The following is a 24,572-nucleotide window of genomic DNA, read 5'->3' on the forward strand; positions in this document are numbered from 1 at the left end:
ATCTGTGTGTTATGGAGGAGCTTTTGGGATTTAAACCAATGGATGGCACAAACACAGGGAAAGAAATCTTTGAGGAGGTTTGAAAATGTGTAACTGAAATAAACATCCGTGGGAAAAACTTGTGGGATTAACCACTGATGGTGCGGCAACCATGAGTGGTAAAAGGAATGGACTGGTGGGCAGGATCTGTGAAAAGATGCGCGAAGAGAACTGTGCAGGTGAATTATCTGTTTATCACTGCATCTTACATCAAGAATCCCTGTGTGGTAAAGGGCTGAAGATGGAGGATGTTATGTCCACAGTAACACAAAGATCTCAATCACCGCCAGTTTAAGTCTTTTCTGGAATTTTCTATGCACTTTTTCTTGCTACTCCAAGGCCTGAATGGTTGATTTATTCATAGTTGTTATGTTATTTTATTTTCAAATTTATTAGCCTCTGTAACAAGCTAATTTTGACATTTACCTCAGAAGGCTGCAAACAAAAAGGAGGCATTCAATTTTTATTTAAATTGTATTTATTATGCCATTGATATGTTTTATTATTATCATTATTATGATTACTATTATTACTATTATTGTTAGTATTAGTATTATTAGTGTTATTATCAACTTGATTTTGCACGCCTGCACTTTTAAGTTATATAAGCCTTGGTTGTTCAATATTCATTGTAAAATCAAAACTTGTTTGATTCCATATTAAAAGGTTCATTTGTTCCACCTTGGCCCGCGGCTTTGTTCAATTTAAAATTTTAGCCCACTGTCAATTTGAGTTTGACACCCCTGCCGTAAGCCATCAGAGTGTCCAGAGTTTTGCATTTTATAGACACAATTGCCCCTGAAAACCCGTGCCAAGCAACTTGATGGCTGTTGTAAAAGTTTCCTTTCACAATTGACGTGGGAAAAAAAAGGCTTCAGCTTGAAAGGCTGGTATTCCCTGAACGTCTCCTATCCATGTCACAACCAGATCCGAAAAAAGGCTTTCTTCCAAGACTTTTGGTGTTTCACGGAAACATGGCTATCATGAAACGTTATTGACAGCTTTTTGTGTGGTAGCACGAATTTGCCGTTGCGACCTGCATTTTGCTGTATCAAAGTAAATGTCATGAAAAGGATAAAAAAACTACATGGAAGCGCAATATGTATGTAATGTTGGGTTATTTTACAAATAAAGACTGCTGCTTTGAGTTCACAGGGAGCCAGGCTCTTTATTTACTGTACATAGTCTCCCCTCTAGCGGTAAGAAACGTGAACTACAACGGTATGGATGACACCACACAATTTACGTTTCAAACTCGGGTTATAGTTTCAATGTCGGAGTTAAAACTAGGGCTGAAGTTTCCGAATGCCATACGTGATGGGTGTTGTAAAAGATTGCTTGAACGATTGAAGTGAATGTGTCGTCTTTCGGTGGTCACAAAAACGCACGGGTTTTAGTGTGAGAGACCCTGGACCCAGGCCTGTATTAGTGTGCTTTGTTAGGAATAAACAATTGGTAAATTTGGTCTGATTGATCTACTGGTCTTCTCTTTGACGGAACGAACTCGCAAAATTGTTAGGTGCGCCAGTGTGTGGATTGGGACATAGAAACTTGTGTTAAGTGTTGATCGCAATTTGGAGTCAGATCAATAGCTAAAAATCCGTATCCTAACAATTTCTTGGTGACCCCGACGTGATGTCAAGAGAAGGGTAATTGGCAACTCGTGGTCTATATCCAGGACACCGGACAATGTCTGGGACGCTGTCTCTCGGTCGGCGAACCGTTTGGATTAAGTGCACAACGTTGAGCTGGTACAACGTCTCCTCAACCCTGAGCGCTCATCACTGATAAGGTAAGCAGAATACCTGTTACTATAAGTCGAAATTCTGCAAATTGAAAGAGGAAATTTAAGAGGAGACTGTTGTTCAGATCAAATAAAGTGTGCAAGAAGTTAAGAAACATACGGTGAATAAGTTTGGAACCTACGTGTTTGACGTGTACGGTAAAGTCAGGGACTTACGCGTATTACGGATAGGTCCGGGACCTAGCTTCGTCGTGGTGGACAAGGGTACGTTGACGAGCGTATTCAAATAGCTAGGTTTTTTGAGATCCTGGGAGAAGTGAGGCCTCCCAAAAACATCCGGTGGTAACAGTTCCTCCTGTGAGAGATCAGACCTCTAAAATATCCAAAATGAATCATATTGGGGGGAGTGTGTGTGTGTGTGTGTGTGTGTGTGTGTGTGTGTGTGTGTGTGTGTGTGTGTGTGTGTGTGTGTGTGTGTGTGTGTGTGTGTGTGTGAGATGAGAGGAGTGCGTGTGCTGAGAGGAATGAATGGAGCGAGATAGTGTGTGTGATAAGAGGTGTGTGTGCGCTGAGAGGAATGAATGGAGTGAGATTGAAAGAAGCCATTGTGAGTGGCATTGACAGAAAGAAAGTGGCAAAGGAGCGTGTGAGACACCGAAAAGTCTTCGTGAAATTGGAAGCTGACAAATTGTTTCAGGGTTTTTCAACAATTTGGGACATGGAACGTCTCTCACGGCAATTGCAGCAAAAAGAGGGTCAGGTGCTGAAAAGAAAGCTCTCCTTAGAAGACCAGCAGAAAGGGGCCGGCTGGCGTGAGCGCAAGGTGCTTGAGAAGCACAGAGAGAGAGGAAGAGCGACGCTCTTTGCACAATATGGCAACAGCTGCAACAGCTTTGTTTGCCACTCAGAAGAAACTGCCCGTAGAAAGTGTTGTTAATGTGAGAAAAGCAGAGGAGGCAAGGTGTGGCTGAACAGATTTTTGGCTCTGATGAGTGGGCAGACCTGCACACTTGGTGACATTCGCCAGATGTTGGCAGGAGCATGCTCCCTAGTGCAATTACAGGCGATTGAGGAAGCAGCAGGCACAGCGAGACTGGGGAGGGAGGTGCCCTTGCCACAAGTAGCAGCGCCCCTGTTTGAAAACATTAAAATGACTTTCCCACAACCTACCGATCTGGCCCCCACTATGTTTCCTTATGATGTGAAAATGTCACCTGCCCAACATTATGTAACATGTGTGGAGAGTTGGATTGAAACCACAGGTCGCCATCCGACTCTCACGCACGAGGCAGAGGTGCTCTTCCGGACGGCGCTGGTGGATGGACTTCCGCCAGATGTGAAGAAGCAGCTAATGTCAGACCCTGACATTCTGGTTTGTACCGAGGAACAATTTAAACGTCATCTTTTGCATCACTGCAGAATGTTTACTGAGTCACAAGCTAAAGTTGATAACGAGACAGACGCATTATCCAAACTGTTGTTTAAATTACAGTTGGCAAAAATGCATGGTGAAGCTAAACAGTCTAAATCACAGAAAAAGGAAATGCAAATGTCACAGGCTCCTCAGGTGGTGGGACGCGGAAGGGGCCAGTTCCGGGGCGGATACAGAGGCCGGGGAGGGAATGCACCTGCTTACCCGGGAGGGCAACATACAAACCCCATTCGCCCAACGCATGCTTCATCTGCGGCGAAACCGATCACTGGGCAAGAGAATGCCCGCAGTATCGACCGCACGGAGACGCCCGCCCAGCCGGAGGCCCGCCACATCAACCCGAGGCGCCGATGCAACAAGCAGCGCCCCTACCGTCTGGTGGACGGCCCTGGCAGCAGCCACAAGCACACGGAGGTCAGTACTATCAACATGATGATCTCTGGTGTGGACAATTTGAATAGGGATGCCCGGGGAGCCAGAGAAGCAGTGGCCCGGCGGAGCCAATGCTTCATGTGACAGTGGAGGGAAAACCTGTGCAGATGCTGGTGAACACAGGAGCAACGTATTCATCAATAAACACTGCCCTTCCTGTATCCTTACTGTCAAAGAAAACAACAACTTTAGTCGGCTTCTCGGGAAAACCACGAACTCTGCCTTTTACCAAACCACTTGAAACTGTGATCACCCGGACAGGGTGTAGACTGTGGCACAAATACATCCATTCCACAGACACTCCGATCAATTTGATGGGGAGGACTTGTTGTCAGCCGTTGAAGCCAGAATTCTGTGTGGGCCAGAGGGAGTGATTATTCAATTTCCAGATGGCGTCAGCATCCAGTGTTCACAACAAATACAACAACATGGTCAGTGGCTGATGGCGCCCCTACCGACAGAAGCAGAAACTGCAACCATCTACTGGGCCAGGCTGGAGCCAGAGACCCCTGCTGGTGGTGGTGTGTTCTCGACCTACCTACTGTGGAAACCTTGGATCTGCTCACTGGCGCCATACCACCCACCTGTTGATCCTTTGCATTGCACTCTATATTAAAGCCGAAAAAGTGATGATGTATATCGGGATTTGTTTGAAGAAATTGAAGGGCACATGTGGGATTTAACTTCATCACGTATTTTGATTGGTAAAGAGGGAGTTGCAGCGGCAACTGAACTGACACATGAACAAATGCAGTGGTTCAAAATGACAGAGAAAGGGGTGCCACACATTTCGCTGGCTATTGCCCCAGGACACGAGGCCAGACAATTAGGCTCAATGGTCAAGCAGTTGTTGCAACAGACCGATTGGCGGAAAACTCACATTCCTAATTTGTACTGGTCTGAGTTTCAGAATGCACACCAAATTAAACAACCCATGGCAGACACAGGATTGCTGGAGATGATGTTGGTGAACCGCGGTCCAGTAATCTGGACGGGGAACACCCCGACTCCTGTTTGCCTCTGTCGCTCTCACATGCCGATCTGTGTGCCGCCCAGGATGCCACGTCCCCGGAACAAAAATCAGTCTGGGTGGCAGCAAAGGCTGTCAAACAATCAGATGGCTTGTGGGTAGGACCCAAAGGCCAGCCCGCTCTTCCGGAAGGAAGGCTAATGGCGGAGGTCCTGTCACAGGCACACACAACTTCCCATGTGGGTCCCCATCCCATGATGATCCATCTTCGAAGTTGGTGGCATCCCAGACTCTCGGACATGGTCTGGAAATTCGTTGCGGATTGTGAGTCCTGCCAGACATTCAATGCACGTCCTACGTTGAAGCCTAAGCCCGGCCTGTTTCAGCCGACCCCGTGGTCGGGAGCAGAGGTGATCATTGATTTCACCGACATGTATACAAGAGTGAATGGGAAACGCTTTTTGCTTGTGTTGGTTGACGCTTACTCAGGCTGGCCTGAGGCATATCCGTGCTCGAAAGATTCTGCTGCTGTGATCAAGGCTTTGATCACCCATTGCATCCCCACACATGGTTTTCCGGCCCTGATCCGCTCTGACAATGGTACACACTTTAACAACAAAGCCTTGGCCAAGGTGGAATCAATTTTGGGTTTGAAGCATCGATTTGGCTGTGTCTACCATCCTCAGAGCCAGGGCAAAGTTGAACGAATGAACCGGACGTTGAAGGAAAAACTGGCCAAAATTATTGCTCAAATGAAAATGAATTGGCTCCAAGCGATTCCGCTTGCCTTGTTTGATCTACTGGTCTTCTCTTTGACAGAACGAACTCGCAAAATTGTTAGGTGCGCCAGTGTGTGGATTGGGACATAGAAACTTGTGTTAAGTGTTGATCGCAATTTGGAGTCAGATCAATAGCTAAAAATCCGTATCCTAACAAGTTTCAATGTAGGAGTTAAAACTAGGGCTGAAGTTTCCGAATGCCATACGTGATGGGTGTTGTAAAAAAACTGCTTGAACGATTGAATTGAAAATAAATAAATAAATACATAAATGCATAAACGCATAAATAAATAAAAGCTTACAGCACCTGGTATTCCCAGGCGGTCTCCCATCCAAGTACTAAGCAGGCCTGACCCTGCTAAGCTTCCGAGATCGGACGAGATCGGGCATTCTCAGGGTAGTATGGCCGTAAGCCATAGGAATTCCCAGAGTTTTGCATTTTATAGACACAATCGCCCATGAAAACCGGTGCCAAGCAACTTGATGGCTGTTGTAAAAGTTTCCTTTCACAATTGAAAAAAAAAAAAAGAAAAAAAGGCTTTCAGCACCTGGTATTCCCTGAACGTCTCCCATCCATGTCACAACCAGGTCCCAAAAAGGCTTTCTTCCAAGACTTTTGGTGTTTCACGGAAACATGGCTATCATGAAACGTTATTGACAGCTTTTAGTGTGGTAGCACGAATTTGCCGTTGCGACCTGCATTTTGCTGTATCAAAGTAAATGTCATGAAAAGGGTAAAAACATTACATGGAAGGGCAATGTGTATGTAATGTTGGGTTATTTTACAAATAAAGACTGCTGCTTTGAGTTCACAGGGAGCCAGGCTCTTTATTTACTGTACATAGTCTCGCCTCTAGTGGTAGTACATACAAGTACTAACCGGGCCCGACCTTGCTAAGCTTCCGAAATCGGACGAGATCAGGCGTTCTCAGGGTAGTATGGCCGCAAGCCATCAGAGGCTCCAGAGTTTTACATTTTATAGACACAATCGGCCCTGAAAACCCGTGCCAAGCAACGATGGTACTTGATGCCTGTTGTAAAAGTTTCCTTTCACAATTGACGTGGGAAAAAAAAGGCTTTCAGCACTGGTATTCCCTGAACGTCTCCCATCCATGTAACAACCAGGTGAGAAAAAGGCTTTCTTCCAAGACTTTTGGTGTTTCACGGAAACATGGCTATCATGAAACGTTATTGACAGCTTTTTGTGTGGTAGCACGGATTTGCCGTTGCGACCTGCATTTTGCCGTATCAAAGTAAATGTCTTGAAAAGGGGAAAAACACTACATTGGAAGTGTTTTTCCCCTTTTCAAGACATTTGACTGCTGCTTTGAGTTCACAGGGAGCCAGGCTCTTTATTTACTGTACATAGTCTCCCCTCTAGTGTTACGAATCGTGAACTACAACGGTATGGATGACACCACACAATTTACATTTCAAACTCGGGTTACAGTTTCAATGTCGGAGTTAAAACTAGGGCTGAAGTTTCCGAATGCCATACGTGATGGGTGTTGTAAAAGATTGCTTGAACGATTGAATTGAAAAAAATAAAATAAAAGCTTACAGCACCTGGTATTCCCGGGCGGTCTTCCATCCAAGTACTAACCAGGCCCGACCTTGCTAAGCTTCCGAGATCGGACAATTGGGCGTTCTCAGGGTAGTATGGCCGTAAGCCGTCGAAGTCACCAAAGTTTTGCATTTTATATAAACAATCGCCCCTGAAAACCTGTGCCTAGCAACTTGATGGCTGTTGTAAAAGTTTCCTTTCACAATTGATGTGGGAAAAAAAAGGCTTTCAGCACCTGGTATTCCCTGAACATCTCCCATCCATGTTTTGCAGGCTGGCGCCCCCTTGGCTCCCCAGTGAGTTCCTAGCCCCCCGTCCCCCCACAGACACATATGGAAACAAACACCTCTTTCTTGATATTTGGTATGCTGCAATTTGAAAAGAGGTTAAACACAAATGTGTATTTCACAAATAAAACCCAATTTAGCAAACCAATTCATTTTTTAACTGTTTTAACTGTTTCAGCAACATAGAATGGTAAAGACCTAAACACTCCACCAGTAACATTTTTGTCTCACACTTAATATTAATGGGATGGATGTGCTTGGTGCAGGGACACAAGCTTCTCAACATCAGGCTGGAACTCACTAAGAAGAAGTCGTAGATCCCCGCGGTCAGTAATTTTCAGTCGGTTTCTTTGCTTGGAAAGAAGCAAGGCGACTGCACTGAAGCCCCGTTCTACTAAATATGATGTTGGGAAGGCAATAAAGTACATCTTGACCTTGTTCCACAGCACTTGATAGCAGTCAGAGATTTTTTTTGGGAACCAAAAATCTTGATATGACTTTTTGAACTTTGGCCTTAGCTCAATGTCATTTTGAATTGAAATCAGTTCTTCCTCTGCCACTCCAGTTTCTTCACCGACGACATTTAGGAATGGATTGATCACCCAGTCTGGTATTTCAAGCAATAAAATGTCCTCAAATCTACCACTCGAACTTCTGACTTCGACTTCAGACTGCCGCCCCCCTACCGCCCCCTTCTTCCTCACCGCCCCCCCAGATCTTCCCACCGGTACCGCCCACTTTGGGAACCACTGCTGTACATAGTCTCCCCTCTAGCGGTAAGAAACGTGAACTGCAACGCTATGGATGACACCACACAATTTACGTTTAAAACTCGGGTTATAGTTTCAATGTCGGAGTTAAAACTAGGGCTGAAGTTTCCCAATGCCATACGTGATGGGTGTTGTAAAAGATTGCTTGAACGATTGAATTGAAAAAAATACAATAAAATAAAAGCTTACAGCACCTGGTATTCCCAGGCGGTCTCCCATCCAAGTACTAACCTGGCCTGACCTTGCTAAGCTTCCGAGATCGCGTGTTCTCAGGGTAGTATGGCCGTAAGCCATCAGAGTTCCCAGAGTTTTGCATTTTATAGACACAATTGCCCCTGAAAACCCGTGCCAAGCAACTTGATGGCTGTTGTAAAAGTTTCCTTTCACAATTGACGTGGGAAAAAAAAAGGCTTTTACACCTGGTATTCCCTGAACGTCTCCTATCCATGTCACAACCAGATCCGAAAAAGGCTTTCTTCCAAGACTTTTGGTGTTTCACGGAAACATGGCTATCGTGAAACGTTATTGACAGCTTTTTGTCTGGTAGCACGAATTTGCCGTTGCGACCTGCATTTCGCTGTATCAAAGTAAATGTCATGAAAAGGATAAAAACACTACATGGAAGCGCAATATGTATGTAATGTTGGGTTATTTTACAAATAAAGACTGCTGCTTTGAGTTCACAGGGAGCCAGGCTCTTTATTTACTGTACATAGTCTCCCCTCTAGCGGTAAGAAACGTGAACTACAACGGTATGTATGACACTACACAATTTACGTTTCAAACTCGGGTTATAGTTTCAATGTCGGAGTTAAAACTAGGGCTGAAGTTTCCGAATGCCATACGTGATGGGTGTTGTAAAAAAATTGCTTGAACGATTGAATTGAAAATAAATAAATCTTCACCTTCACCTTCATCCGCTTATCCGGGGTCGGGTCGCGGGGGCAGCAGCTTTAGGAGGGACTCCTAGACCTCCCTCTCCCCAGCCACTTCCTCCAGCTCATCCCGGGGGATTCCAAGGCGTTCCCAGGCCAGCCGAGGGACGTAGTCTCTCCAGCGCGTCCTGGGTCGTCCCCGGGGTCTCCTACCGGTGGGACATGCCCGGAACACCTCCCCAGGGAGGCGTCCAGGAGGCATCCTAATGAGATGCCCGAGCCACCTCAACTGGCTCCTCTCAACGTGGAGGAGCAGCGGCTCTATTCCGAGTCTCTCCCAGATGACCGAACTTCTCACCCTATCTCTAAGGGAGAGCCCGGACACCCTGCGGAGGAAACTCATTTCAGCCGCTTGTATCCTGGATCTTGTTCTTTCGGTCACGACCCATAGCTCGTGACCATAGGTGAGAGTAGGAGCGTAGATCGACCGGTAAATCGAGAGCTTTGCCATTTGGCTCAGCTCTCTCTTCACCACGACGGACCGGTACAGAGTCCGCATTACTGCCGACGCTGCACCGATCCGCCTGTCGATCTCGCGCTCCATCCTGCCCTCACTCGTGAACAAGACCCCAAGATACTTGAACTCCTCCACTTGGGGCAGGCTCTCATCCCCGATCCGGAGAGGGCATTCCACCCTTTTCCGACCGAGGACCATGGACTTGGATTTGGAGGTGCTGACCCTCATCCCGACCGACCATGGACTCGGATTTGGAGGTGCTGACCCTCATCCCGACCGCTTCACACTCGGCTGCGAACCGCTCCAGTGAGAGCTGGAGATCACGGACTGAAGAAGCCAACAGCACCACGTCATCTGCAAAAAGCAGTGACGCAATGCTGAGGTCCCCAAACCGGACGCCCTCAACGCCTCGGCTGCGCCTAGAAATTCTGTCCATAAAAATTATGAACAGAATCGGTGACAAAGCGCAGCCTTGGCGGAGTCCAACCCTCACTGGGAACGAATCCGACTTACTGTCGGAAATGTGGACCAAACTCTGGCATCGGTGATACAGGGACCGAACCGCCCTTATCAGTTGGCTCGGCACCCCGTACTCCCGAAGCACCCTCCAGAGAACCTCCCGAGGGACACGGTCGTACGCCTTCTCCAAGTCCACAAAACACATGTGGACTGGTTGGGCGAACTCCCATGCACCCTCGAGGATCCTGCCGAGGGTGTAGAGCTGGTCCACTGTTCCACGGCCAGGACGAAAGCCACACTGCTCCTCCTGAATCCGAGATTCGACCTCCCGACGGATCCTCCTCTCCAGCACCCCTGAATAGACCTTACCAGGGAGGCTGAGGAGTGTGATTCCCCTGTAATTGGAACACACCCTCCGGTCCCCCTTCTTAAAGAGGGGAACCACCACCCCAGTCTGCCAATCCAGAGGCACCGTCCCCGATGTCCACGCAATGCTGTAGAGGCGTGTCAGCCATGACAGCCCCACAACATCCAGAGCCTTTAAGAACTCCGGGCGGATCTCATCCACCCCCGGGGCCTTGCCACCAAGGAGTTTTTTAACTACCTCAGTGACTTCGACCTCCGAGATTGGAGAGTCCGCCTCAGAGTCCTCAGGCCCTGCTTCCACAATGGAAGGCGTGTCGGTCGAATTGAGGAGGTCTTCGTCACCGACTCACGACATCCCGAGTCGAGGTCAGCAGCACACCATCTCCACTGTAAACAGTGTTGACCGTGCACTGCTTCCCCCTCCTGAGACGCCGGATGGTGGACCAGAATTTCCTCGAAGCCGTCCGGAAGTCATTCTCCATGGTCTCGCCAAACTCCTCACACGCCCGAGTTTTTGCCTCAGCAACCGCCGAAGCCGCGTTCCGCTTGGCCATCCGGTACCTGTCAGCTGTCTCCAGAGTCCCGCAGGCCGAAAGGCCCTATAGGACTCCTTTTTCAGCTTGACGGCATCCCTTACCGCCGGTGTCCACCAGCGGGTTCGGGGATTGCCGCCACAACAGGCACCAACAACCTTAACGGCCACAGCTCCGGTCGGCTGCCTCAACAATGGAGGCGCGGAACAAGGTCCACTCGGACTCAATGTCCCTCGCCTCCCCGTGGGAAAAGCTCTGCCGGAGGTGGGAGTTGAAGCTCTTCCTGACAGAGGATTCTGCCAGACGTTCCCAGCAGACCCTCACAGAGCGTTTGGGTCTGCCAGGTCGGACCGGCATCTTCCCCCGCCATCGGAGCCAACCCACCACCAGGTGGTGATCAGTTGACAGCTCCGCCCCTCTCTTCACCCGAGTGTCCAAAACATGCGGCCGCAAATCCGATGACACGACTACAAGGTCGATCAACGAACTGCGGCCTAGGGTGTCCTGGTGCCAAGTGCACACATGGACACCCTTATGCCTGAACATGGTGTTCATTATAGAAAATCCGTGTCGAGCACAAAAGTCCAATAATAGAACACCGCTCTGGTTCAGATCGGGGGGGCCGTTCCTCCCAATCATGCCCTTCCAGGTCTCACTGTCATTGCCCACGTGAGCATTGAAGTCACCCAGTAGAACGATGGAGTCCCCAGAAGGAGCGCTCTCCAGCACTTCCTCCAGGGACTCTAAGAAGGGTGGGTACTTTGAGCTGCCGTTTGGTGCATAGACACAAACAACAGGACCCATCCCCCCACCCGAAGGCGGAGGGAGGCTACCCTCTCGCTCACCGGGGTAAACCCCAATGTGCAGGCGCCCAGCCGGGGGGCAATAAGTATGCCGACAGCTGCTCGACGCATCTCACCGTGGGCAACTCCAGAGTGGAAGAGAGTCCAGCCCCTCTCGAGAGGGCTTGTACCAGAGCCCAAACTATGTGTGGAGGCAAGTCCGACTATGTCTAGTCGGAACCTTTCTGCCTCACACACCAGCTTGGGCTCCTTTCCAGCCAGAGAGGTGACATTCCATGTCCCTAGAACCAGCCTCTGCAGCCGGGGATCGGACCGCTAAGGTCCCCGCCTTTGGCCGCCGCCCAGCTCACTATGCACCCGACCCCTTTGGCCCGTCCTATAGGTGGTGAGCCCATTGGAAGGGGAACCCATGTTTTCTTTTCGGGCTATGCCCGACCGGACCCCATGAGCGAAGGCCCGGCCACCAGGCGCTCGCCTTCGAGCCCCACCTCCAGGCCTGGCTCCAGAGAGGTGCCCCGGTGACCCGCGTCCGGGCGAGGGAAAACGACATCCATATATTTTTTTCATCATAAGGGGTCTTCTGAGCCGTGCTTTGTCTGGCCCCTCACCTAGGACCCTTCTGCCATGGTTACCCTACCAGGGGCATGAAGCCCCAGACAACATGGCTCCTAGGATCATAGGGGCACGCAAATCCCTCCACCACGATAAGGTGACGACTCAAGGAGGGTGAAAATAAATAAATAAATAAATAAATAAAAGCTTACAGCACCTGGTATTCCCAGGCGGACTCCCATCCAAGTACTAACCAGGCCCGACCCTGCTAAGCTTCCGAGATCTGACGAGATCGGGCAGTCTCATGGTAGTATGGCCGTAAGCTGTCAGGATATCCAGAGTTTTGCATTTTATAGACACAATCGCCCCTGAAAACCCGTGCCAAGCAACTTGATGGCTGTTGTAAAAGTTTCCTTTCACAATTGACATGGAAAAAAAAGGCTTTCAGCACCTGGTATTCCCTGAACGTCTCTCATCCATGTCACAACCAGGTCCGAAAAAGGCTTTCTTCCATGACTTTTGGTGTTTCACGGGAACATGGCTATCATGAAACGTTATTGGCAGCTTTTTGTGTGATAGCACGAATTTGCCGTTGCGACCTGCATTTTGCTGTATCAAAGTAAATGTCATGAAAAGGGTAAAAACACTACATGGAAGCGCAATGTGTCTGCAATGTTGAGTTATTTTACAAATAAAGACTGCTGCTTTGAGTTTACAGGGAGCCAGGCTCTTTATTTACTGTACATAGTCTCCCCTCTAGCGGTAAGAAACGTGAACTACAACGGTATGGATGACACCCCACAATTTACGTTTCAAACTCTGGTTATAGTTTTAATGTCGGAGTTAAAACTAGGGCTGAAGTTTCTGAATGCCATACGTGATAGGTGTTGTTAGGGTTTATAAACTATCTTGATCATATGATTATGTTGAGATGTAGACTAGAATGATGAAATTTGTTTGAACCTTTTACCTTTCCTTGACTCTGAAAAGTTTAACCATTCAGTTGTTGAAACTTTCCAAATGGTGTGGAAACATCCTTGTTTAGTTAGTCATCTAAAATGCTCCACTAGGTTTTATTTCCACGATCTCGTAAAACAATAAACTGGGACCCTCTGCACTGGTTAACCATTTGCTGAGGTGACCACCAACGGGGACCCTCTGCACTGATTAACCATTTGCTGAGGTGACCACTAAACATGTCAAATGTCACCCCCACCCTACTTGTTCTCAATAAATATGCTCTTGTAAGAGACTAACGGCAGAGTCTGTTCGGACATTGCTGTATCTACAGTAACGGACAAGCCCTCCACTTGCAAGTGCTTAAAGGGCATACTGTCTCCCGTGTGGTTCTTGCAAAATAAGCTAGAGTCAGAACATCTCTAACATTTTGGTGCCGTGACCCGGATTCCAACATACCCACTGCTGATCGACGGACGACGAAGTGCTGCATTGTCGACAAGCCAGCGTCCATTAGGAGGACCTGGTAAAGAAAAGACCTGGCAAGAAAATTCTTCGCTGGGCCAGCATCTTAGGTCTGCCTTCGTCTGACAACTGTGGATTGACGGGATCGGGCAGTGCAACGAACTAGGGGACAAGTAGGTTAAAGCCCTAAAATTCTGTTGTTGTGAGCGCGTCACAAAATATAGCTAGGGTTTAAGTCCCAGTGGAAGGAACATACTAAGAAAAACGGAGCTTCCTTTTCGTTCATCGAAGAGGTGCGTAGATTCTTCTTTGTCTGTTCTTACAAGCTGCGGGATCTGGCTTGGGTTGGAGTCCCAGTGGAAGGAACGTCCTAAGGAACACAGAGCTTCTTTTTTTGTGATTCAAAGAAGAGCGTAGATTTTTCTTTGTTGGTTTTTCCGAGCCAAAGAACACCTTGGGTCCAAGACCCAGTGGAAGGAACGGGTTAAAAAAGACCGAGCTTCTTTTTCTTGATTGGAGAAGGGCGTAGATTCTCTTTTTGTCCGTTTTTTCCTAGCTGTTTGGAAGGGTTTTATACCCATCCGAGATAGGCCTAAAAGTAAAAAAGCGCTAAGTTGTGTGGTTGAGTGTGTGACTGGTAGGATAACTTGACTAAGAGGCAATTTTGTTGAAGGGTCAATTTAAACCTGCATTGCGGATCCTCAAAAAAGAAAAACAAAAATTGAAAAAAAATTGGAAAAATCTAAAAATACCAAGTTAAGATGGGAAATAAAAACGGTAAATCTCTAGCTGTTGAAGGAGATGAGAAGTACATGGCAAGTAGATTTCTTAATTGTATGCGATACATGCCACAGTGGACGAAAAAGTATGGAGTAGAAGGGAAGTTGAAAGTTGAAATGTGGGACGTAGTGGTAGATGTTTTGGAGGAGAGTGTGGCTAGGAAGCCAAAGGGATTGAGAAAGGAAAGAAAAGAGAGAGAATTGCAATGTGCTAGAGTGTGGTTGAAAACTTCACAAGAGCGAAGAGAACAAATTCAAAAGACCAAAAATGGAAAGATAAAAAGTGATGAGGTTACCATTCCATTAAGATTTGAAAAAGAATTTAGGGTGCATAATGGCATCCCATTCAATGATGCAGCTGAGAGTGCTTATCAGCAACAGCTAAAAAATGCTCTCCTCACTGGTTCCCCCCCTGAATTAGACAACTGGGTGCGGAAACACTTGGTGGAAGCGCACACTGCTTTTGTTACAAAATGCAGTGCATGCAGTGGGCTAGAGACGCTGACAAAGTGATCAAGAAAGGCAAAGGTTCTGATGTATTTCATCTAGATGATGATGATAATCATGTAGATGAAGATGCAACAGTTTTCTTCCAAAGTTCCCAATGGGGCAGAGGAAGAGGTCAAGGCCAACAAGGTCGCAGGCCGCCATATGGTTCAAAACCCCCACCAGATTCTGACAACTATTGGTACTGTGGGAGACGAGGACACTTTGCGAGAGTGTGTCAATATGCAAAACAAGACCAATCAAAGGGTGAGGGAAGGGGCAGAGGAAAAGCCAAATTTTCAGCATGACGGGCTTCCTCTCCTTTGACCTCTCATGCTCCTACTTTTGGTATTTTTTAGGTTATTAGAACTCCTGTACATACAAGACGTATGACAATGCTGATTGTATGCCCAAAGACAAATGACAAGGGGTCAAATTATGTGTGCACACTGAAGTTAAAATTTGCAAATCAAGTGGCAAAGAGATGAAACTTGTTTCTAAAAGATAAATAGAAAAATTAGAATGTGCTGTCCTCGCGTGCGTGGGTGGGACCAGCTTCATGATCGACTGCAAGAAATGGCCAGCTTGTGACGAATCATTGATGCCAGGTCCCCTCCCCTCACACCGAGAGCTGTGCATGTGTGTGCATATTTGTTAAACTGATAAAATTGGCTAAACCTGTGTACAAAGAAATTTGTTAGACTGTGGTCTATCCAATTTGCACCGCAAAATAGAAACCATTTTGAAGTATGAAACAAAAAAAGAAAAAAAAGAAAAAAGAGAGGAAAAGAAAGAAATCTGTTTGTAGGCAGAAACTGGTTTACACTAGTGCTCATTAGTGTCTCACCCTGATGACAAATTCGAAAGACAGAGTAAAGGAATATAAGAGTTTGAGCTTAAAGTAGTTCATTAGACAACAAGAGAAAACATGTTTTCTGGAATTGGATGAAGCAAAATTGTGGATTTCACACACTCCAAAACTAAATTTGAGAAAAATAATTGATTAGTTGTGTTGTAAGAGTCTATAAACTTCTATATTTTAGTTAAATCCGAGACATTGAGTTGGTTAATTTATATTAAAAAAAAAATAATTCTGATTCATTCGCCAGCTGTTTTTTTTGTGTTGAGTTTCTTTTTGGATTGGTAAATTGTTCTATGGGGAACATTAGGAATAATTAGGATAGGGATTGTGTCTAGAATGGTATATGAATGTTGTGTGGAGGACTTGGATAACTTGAGACCAATGTGATGAAAAGACTCCTCTTTGGTGACTGTGTGTGAGATGCAAATGAGCAGGGACGAATGATTTCCTGAATGAAAGGAAAATATTGGTTGAATGGTTGAAGTTGTTGGAGACTACTATGGGAAATTAGTAGAGCAACTTTGACGAAAGAGTGATCTTGTGCAAGTTAAATGCTAAGAAAAGAAAAAACCCAAAGAAAAAGTTGTTTTTGGATTGCTAATTACTAATGCAGCTATGAGAAAGTGGTGTGGGTGTTTAGAAGGGCACACGCTTATGCGCTTCCCTGGCTCATCAACATTTGTTTGACTGATCAAAGGAACCATTTGCTACAGGACTTAACATTGAAGGAACATAAGAGTTTGATCTTAAAGTAGTTCATTAGACATCCTGTGCATGAGAGTATGAAACTGTAAAGTGCTGAGTGTGTGATGGTGGGAACAAAACAAGATATGTGGTGCAAGGACATCTGAGTTCCAGAACAAAAGATAACCCAGGAGCAGCAAGGAGGACAAGATACCCACAGGGCCAGCTGGTAGATAACAACTGGTGACCCTGGAAGGAAAACTACAACCAGGAGGAGCGAGCAAGTGATTCTGCAGGAGAAGAAAGACCAATGAGAGCAAGCTAAAGTTAACTGCAGTTTACACATAGCCAATAGAATAATGACAGAATGCCTTTGTTGATGTTCCATTTGCATATTGTGTAGTATAACTAATGGCTGGGCAACTCGGATGTAGAGCACGTCTGCTGGTGGCAACAGAGGCGTACAGAGGTGTATTGAGAGGGACCCGAGACCCAGGTGATGTATTAGATTTGTGTGTTAGGAATAAATCCACTCGTGTGTGAAAATGCCGGCTTCCTGATACCTTTCTATTGCAGAACGAGCGCGCATATTGTTGGATGAGTGGCAGTTGGGTAAGGTCACAAATTGGAGTCAGATTAGTAACTCGAGTTCAGGTTAAATTAGAAATATATTCCAACAACATCCAAATCCAACCGGGATCAGAGAATCTCCTTTAAACCAGGAGGCAATAAATGGGATAAAGGGGGGCAAGGAGGCAATCTCCTGTCATAAATGGTCTTTTGTCAGGAGGAATCATTAGGAAGTGCTTGGATTCTCCTTGCAAGACTCCTGTTTTTCCAGTCCAAAAGGCCAACAAGATTGATTGGCGAATGATACAAAATTTCCGAGCAGTAAATGAAGCAGTACAGACAGGAGCACCTATTGTGCCTGACCCACACACGCTTCTGAACACTTTTTAAGGCAGCAGCAATTGCGACACATGGGCCTTGCCATGTGTCGACAGGAGGGATGAGGTCCATCATACATCAACAATTCACTACCTTTGGTTTAGATGCTTACTTAAATTTTTTTTTGTAAAGCATGTCCTGTCTGTGTGAAACATAATCCACAAGGAAACATGAGACCTAAGAGAGGCTCACTTCCAAAACCGTCTTACCCATTCCAAATCATGCACATGGATTTTATCGAACTCACACAAAGTGGACCTCACAAATACTGCCTAGTGATGATTGATGCATTTTCCAAATGGGTTGAAATAGTTCCATCTAAACGAGCAAACGCTACTATCAAAAGCACTTCAGAAGGGCTATCACCTTTTGAAATCATCCATGAGAGACCATATAGACTACCTGTGTTCACTGCAGATTTGCAAAAAGCAGATGAAGAACAGTCCTTGGCAGATTACATGATCAGGACGCTCAAAATGGAAGATGTGTCAAATGCAAATTTACTGCCGCCTGATCTTCCTTCCCCACAGGTTGACAACCTCATCAAGCCACGAGACTGGGTCTACATCAAGGTCATCAAAAGAAAGAACTGGGCCAGCCCACGGTGGGAGGGACCATTCCAAGTCTTGCTGACCACCCCCACTGCAGTAAAGATTCCTGAACGGCCCAGCTGGATTCACCTCAGCCACTGCAAGTTGCAGAGAGTGCTGGACCCCTCATTCGGGGTGGTGGGGAAGTCCGACTTCAAAGGGGCTTCATTGGTTAGGGTGGGGCGTCTCAATGTTGGTGAAGAATCCAGCGATCCCCACTCCGCTAGGCGAGGAGATGTCCCGGTGTCTCTGCCATCCTAGTAGCAACGGAATTCCATATGCTAGGTGGATTCTACGCTGCGCTGTGGTTGGAGTGTGCTATGGTTTGTGGGCTCATCTGAATGGACCAATGGACAGCGTCATTCGTGGAAGAAGATGGTCACATGATGAGAATTTTGAGGACTGGTCATGGGACCCCAGAAACCCATACGAAACCAACGCTTGGTACTGGTATGTGATGTTCACTGTGAGAGCTCACACACAGGAGGGATGCTATGTGTGTGTTCCAAACTCCCCCCTTCCTCCACGCAAGTTCACTTGGAGGCCAGAGCAAGGAATGTCACTGAAGCAAAATGTATGGCATCCATGGAAGGGATTGGATATCAACACCGTGCTGTCACAGTCAGTGATGCCGACCCTTTCCGCCCTGGACTTACAGACGGTACGGTGATCAGCTTTTCTGGACAAATCTCAATGTGACTGTTAAAGGACGAACATTACCGCAAGTGGCCTACACAGAGAGACCAGCTGGAGTGAACTACACATGTTACATCCAAGGAAACGAGACCCACAAATGCATCAACGACGACTGCTCTCCAGGAGGAAACTGGATGGGAGCTTTGGACATCACCGATGAGTGTCAGGATAAGAGAGCCATTTCGAGTGGTGGGGGATATCCCACCGATATGGCTGCACCATCAAACAGAACCTACTTCATACAGAATGGCTGGCGGCTTTGTGGTCAAAAGGGTTGTTTGATGCTGCCCGCCAACTGGACAGGAGTGTGTGCACCAGTGTGGGTGACAGACCACACCTACAGGATACAACATCATCAGCTGACGAAAGCACGCAACTCTTCTGGACGTCGACGCAGGGCTGTTGTGACCTTTGACCCTCATGATCCTGTCTGGGGTCAGTGATGGACAAAACAGAGTGATTCAGGCTATTGAACAAATGGTCTTGCAAAACAGGATGGTTCTGGACTTGATGACTGCAACACGAGGGTTCCAGCAAGGAAGCAGATCCACCATCGACAGCGTCCCCGCCCCCAGTTCAAATAGAGGCAAAGTAATCCTCTTCCCCCTTGGTGGCCAGGTAGTCTACCCTGGCCACTGAAGACTGAAGACGACAACCGCGCGGCAGACATTTCCAAGTTCTCCCCCGATGAAGCAGTGCTGCAAAGGGGGTGAGAATTGTGCTCACCCTCAAACAGTGGGCATGCCAAGCCCCCGACGGCTGAACAATCACGAGCAATTTTTGTCTTGACTGTTGTTATTGGTAACATTCTGGTCGCCTAAGGCAGAGGGACCGTGTGAGACTTTTCCTGCATTATGACATCTTGCCGCAGGATTGGGACATAGAAACTTGTGTTAAGTGTTGATCGCAATTTGGAGTCAGATCAATAGCTAAAAATCCGTATCCTAACAAGTTTCAATGTCGGAGTTAAAACTAGGGCTGAAGTTTCCGAATGCCATACGTGATGGGTGTTGTAAAAAAATTGCTTGAATGATTGAATTGAAAAAAAATAAAATAAAATAAAAGCTTACAGCGCCTGGTATTCCCAGGCGGTCTCCCATCCAAGTACTAACCAGGCCCGACCCTGCTAAGTTTCCGAGATCGAATGAGATCGGACGTTCTCAGGGTAGTATGGCCGTAAGCCATCAGAATCTCCAGAGTTTTGCATTTTATAGACACAATCGTCCCTGAAAACCCGTGCCAAGCAACTTGATGGCTGTTGTAAAAGTTTCCTTTCACAATTGATGTGGGAAAAAAAAGGCTTTCAGCACCTGGTATTCCCTGAACATCTCCCATCCATGTTTTGCAGGCTGGCGCCCCCTTGGCTCCCCAGTGAGTTCCTAGCCCCCCCTAAACACTCCACCAGTAACATTTTTGTCTCACACTTATTATTAATGGGATGGATGTGCTTGGTGCAGGGACACAAGCTTCTGAACATCAGGCTGGAACTCACTAAGAAGAAGTCGTAGATCCCCGCGGTCAGTAATTTTCAGTCGGTTTCTTTGCTTGGAAAGAAGCAAGGCGACTGCACTGAAGCCCCGTTCTACTAAATATGATGTTGGGAAGGCAATAAAGTAAATCTTGACCTTGTTCCACAACACTTGATAGCAGTCAGAGATTTTTTTTTGGAACCAAAAATCTTGATATGACTTTTTGAACTTTGGCCTTAGCTCAATGTCATTTTGAATTGAAATCAGTTCTTCCTCTGCCACTCCAGTTTCTTCACCGTCGACATTTAGAAATGGATTGATCACCCAGTCTGGTATTTCAAGCAATAAAATGTCCTCAAATCTACCACTCGAACTTCTGACTTCGACTTCAGACTGCCGCCCCCCTACCGCCCCCTTCTTCCTCACCGCCCCCCCAGATCTTCCCACCGGTACTGCCCACTTTGGGAACCACTGCTGTACATAGTCTCCCCTCTAGCGGTAAGAAACGTGAACTGCAACGCTATGGATGACACCACACAATTTACGTTTAAAACTCGGGTTATAGTTTCAATGTCAGAGTTAAAACTAGGGCTGAAGTTTCCGAATGCCATACGTGATGGGTGTTGTAAAAGATTGCTTGAACGATTGAATTGAAAAAAATACAATAAAATAAAAGCTTACAGCACCTGGTATTCCCAGGCGGTCTCTCATCCAAGTACTAACCAGGCCTGACCTTGCTAAGCTTCCGAGATCGCGTGTTCTCAGGGTAGTATGGACGTAAGCCATCAGAGTCTCCAGAGTTTCGCATTTTATAGACACAATTGCCCCTGAAAACCCGTGCCAAGCAACTTGATGGCTGTTGTAAAAGTTTCCTTTCACAATTGATGTGGGAAAAAAAAAGGCTTTTAGCACCTGGTATTCCCTGAACGTCTCCTATCCATGTCACAACCAGATCCGAAAAAGGCTTTCTTCCAAGACTTTTGGTGTTTCACGGAAACATGGCTATCATGAAACGTTATTGACAGCTTTTTGTGTGGTAGCACGAATTTGCCGTTGCGACCTGCTTTTTGCTGTATCAAAGTAAATGTCATGAAAAGGGTAAAAACACTACATGGAAGCGCAATATGTATGTAATGTTGGGTTATTTTACAAACAAAGACTGCTGCTTTGAGTTCACAGGGAGCCAGGCTCTTTATTTACTGTACCTAGTCTCCCCTCTAGCGGTAAGAAACGTGAACTACAACGGTATGGATGACACCACACAATTTACGTTTCAAACTCGGGTTATAGTTTCAATGTCGGAGTTAAAACTAGGGCTGAAGTTTCCGAATGCCATACGTGATGGGTGTTGTAAAAGATTGCTTGAACGATTGAAGTTAATGTGTCGTCTTTTGGTGGTCACAAAAACGCACGAGTTTTAGTGTGAGGGACCCTGGACCCAGGCCTGTATTAGTGTGCTTTGTTAGGAATAAACAATTGGTAAATTTGGTCTGATTGATCTACTGGTCTTCTCTTTGACAGAATGAACTCGCAAAATTGTTAGGTGCGCCAGTGTGTGGATTGGGACATCCAAACTTGTGTTAAGTGTTGATTGCAATTTGGAGTCAGATCAATAGCTAAAAATCCGTATCCTAACAATTTCTTGGTGACCCCGACATAATGTCAAGAGAAGGGTAATTGGCAACTCGTGGTCTGTATCCAGGACACCGGACAGCGTCTGGGACGCTGTCTCTCGGTCGGCGAACCGTTTGGGTTAAGTGCACAACGTTGAGCTGGTACAACGTCTCCTCAACCCTGAGCGCTCATCACTGATAAGGTTAGCAGAATACCTGTTACTATAAGTCTAAATTCTGCAAATTGAAAGAGGAAATTTAAGAGGAGACTGTTGTTCAGATCAAATAAAGTGTGCAAGAAGTTAAGATACATACGGTGAATAAGTTTGGAACTTATGTGTGTGACGTGTACGGTAAAGTCAGGGACTTATGCGTATTACGGATAGGTCCGGGACCTAGCTTCGTCGTGGTGGACAAGGGTACGTTGACGAGCGTATTCAAATAGCCAGGTTTTTTGAGATCCTGGGAGAAGTGAGGCCTCCCCAAAACATCCGGTGGTAGCAGTTCCTCCTGTGAGAGATTAGACCGCTAAAATATCCTAAATGAATAAAATTGGGGGGAATGTGTGTGTGTGTGTGTGTGTGTGTGTGTGTGTGTGTGTGTGTGTGTGTGTGTGTGTGTGTGTGTGTGTGTGTGTGTGAGATGAGAGGAGTGCGTAAATAGGGAGTTGCAGCGGCAACTGAACTGACATATGAACAAATGCAATGGTTCAAAATGACAGAGAAAGGGGTGCCACACATTTCGCCGGCTATTGCCCCAGGACACGAGGCCAGACAATTGGGCTCAATGGTCAAGCAGTTGTTGCAACAGACCGATTGGCGGAAAACTCACGTTCCTAATTTGTACTGGTTTGAGTCTCAGAATGCATTCCAAATTAAACAACCCATGGCAGACAGGATTGCTGGAGATGATGTTGGTGTCCCGCGGTCCAGTAATCTGGACGGGGAACACCTAGACTCCTGTTTTTTGGATTTTTCAGAATTAATTTTAGTAGTGCTATTTTTATGATTTTGTGTGGACATTGATGACAATTGATGGGACCATCCAGCAGAAAACGTCCCAGATTCAAATTTCACCCACCTATAGACAATATTGATGCAGAGTGTTAGGGTTTATAAACTATCTTGATCGTATGATTATGTTGGGATGTAGACTAGAATGATGAACTTTGTTTGAACCTTTTACCTTCCCGTGACTCTGAAAAGTTTAACCATTCAGTTGTTGAAGCTTTCCAGATGGTGTGGAGGCGTCCTTGTTTTGCTCCACTAGGATTTATGTCCACGGCCTCGTGGAGCGATAAACTGGGACCCTCCCAAGTGGTTAATCATTTGCTGAGGTGACCACCACACATGTCAAATGTCACCCCCACCTTGGCTGACTCTCACCCCCACCCTTCTTCTCTCAATAAATACTCTCTTGCATGACTTCAACGGCAGACTTTGTTCGGACATTGCTGTATCTACAGTAACGAACAAATTCTCCACTTGCAAGTGTTCAAAGGGCATATTGTCTCTCGCATGGTTCTTGCAAAATAAGTTAGAGTCGGAACATCTCTAACATTTTGGTGCCGTGACCCGGATCCAACATACCCACTGCTGATCGACGGAGGACGACGTGCTGCATTGTCGACAAGCCAGCGTCCATTAGGAGAACCTGGTAAAGAAAAGACCTGGCAAAAAAATTCTTCGCTGGGCCAGCATCTTAGGTCTGCCTTCGTCGGACTACAGTGGATTGACGGGATCCGGCAGTGCAACGAACCAGGGGACAAGTAAGTTAAAGCCCTAAAATTGTGTGATTGTGCTGTTGTGAAACGCGTAAGAGTGGAAGGTGCACGGAATATAGCTTGGGTTTAAGTCCCAGTGGAAGGAACAGACTAAGGAAAACAGAGCTTCCTTTTCATTCATTGAAGAGGTGCGTAGATTCTTCTTTGTCTGTTCTTCCAAGCTGCAGGATCTGGCTTGGGTTTAAGTCCCAGTGGAAGGAACAGACTAAGGAAAACAGAGCTTCCTTTTCATTCATTGAAGAGGTGCGTAGATTCTTCTTTGTCTGTTCTTCCAAGCTGCAGGATCTGGCTTGGGTTGGAGTCCCAGTGGAAGGAACGTGCTAAGGAACACAGAGCTTCTTTTTTGTGATTCAAAGAAGGGTGTAGATTTTTCTTTGTACGTTTTTCCGAGCCATAGAACAGCTTGGGTTGGAGTCCCAGTGGAAGGAACAGGTTAAAAAAAAGACAGAGCTTCTTTTTCTTAATTGAAGAAGGGCGTAGATTCTTTTTTTGGTCTGTTTTTCCGAGCTGTTTGCATGAAAGTTGTGTGGTTGAGAGTGTGAATGGTAGGATAAATTGAAAAAAAAACAGTACTAGCAAAAACCAACGGTAATACACAGGCTAGTAATTTTGTTGAAGGGTAAATTTAATCCTGCATTGAGGATCCTCAAAAAAGAAAAACAAAAAATTGAAAAAAAAAAATTGGAAAAATCTAAAAATACCAAGTTAAGATGGGAAATAAAAACGGTAAATCTCTAGCTCTTGAAGGTGATGAGAAGTCCATTCCATTAACATTTAAAAAATAATTTAGGGTGCATAATGGCATCCCATTCAATGATGCAACACTAGTGAAGTCTTCATGGTATAGTGGATAGTGCTCTGGACTCTCACCCCAGCGACCCGAGTTCAAATCCCGGTGGGACCAAAAAAAATATGTCATCATGGAAAAGGCGTTGGAGGGGAAGCTGGTGTGAAGCTGGAGTTGGGGGCGGAACGGAAGTCAGAGGCGGAGCTGGAGGCGGAGCTGAAGTCAGAGGCAGATCTGGTGTGAAGCTGGTATCAGAAGCAAAGATAATGTGGAGCAGGAGTTGGAGGAGAAATTGGTGTCAGATGCAAATCTGGTGTGGAACTGGAGTCGG

The 24,572-nt window shown here is 46.4% G+C and overlaps 1 non-coding gene and 4 pseudogenes across 1 annotated transcript; all 5 read right to left on the reverse strand.

The window, feature by feature from the left end:
• Nucleotides 1-5,691: 5,691 nt before the first annotated feature.
• On the reverse strand, nt 5,692-5,810 carry LOC147037224 (5S ribosomal RNA). Its single transcript, XR_015064651.1, has one exon. It is a non-coding gene; the product is annotated as a 5S ribosomal RNA (ribosomal RNA).
• A 1,140-nt stretch (nt 5,811-6,950) lies between these two features.
• LOC147037225 (5S ribosomal RNA) lies at nt 6,951-7,067 on the reverse strand (annotated as a pseudogene).
• Nucleotides 7,068-8,199: 1,132 nt separating this feature from the next.
• Nucleotides 8,200-8,308, reverse strand: LOC147037226 (5S ribosomal RNA; annotated as a pseudogene).
• Nucleotides 8,309-12,327: 4,019 nt separating this feature from the next.
• On the reverse strand, nt 12,328-12,446 carry LOC147037227 (5S ribosomal RNA; annotated as a pseudogene).
• A 7,206-nt stretch (nt 12,447-19,652) lies between these two features.
• Nucleotides 19,653-19,771, reverse strand: LOC147037228 (5S ribosomal RNA; annotated as a pseudogene).
• Between the last annotated feature and the right edge of the window lie 4,801 nt (nt 19,772-24,572).

Source organism: Syngnathus leptorhynchus, unplaced genomic scaffold (genome assembly GCF_054491065.1).
Source record: "Syngnathus leptorhynchus isolate UIUO unplaced genomic scaffold, UIUO_Slep HiC_scaffold_260, whole genome shotgun sequence".
Taxonomy (NCBI): Eukaryota; Metazoa; Chordata; class Actinopteri; order Syngnathiformes; family Syngnathidae; genus Syngnathus; species Syngnathus leptorhynchus.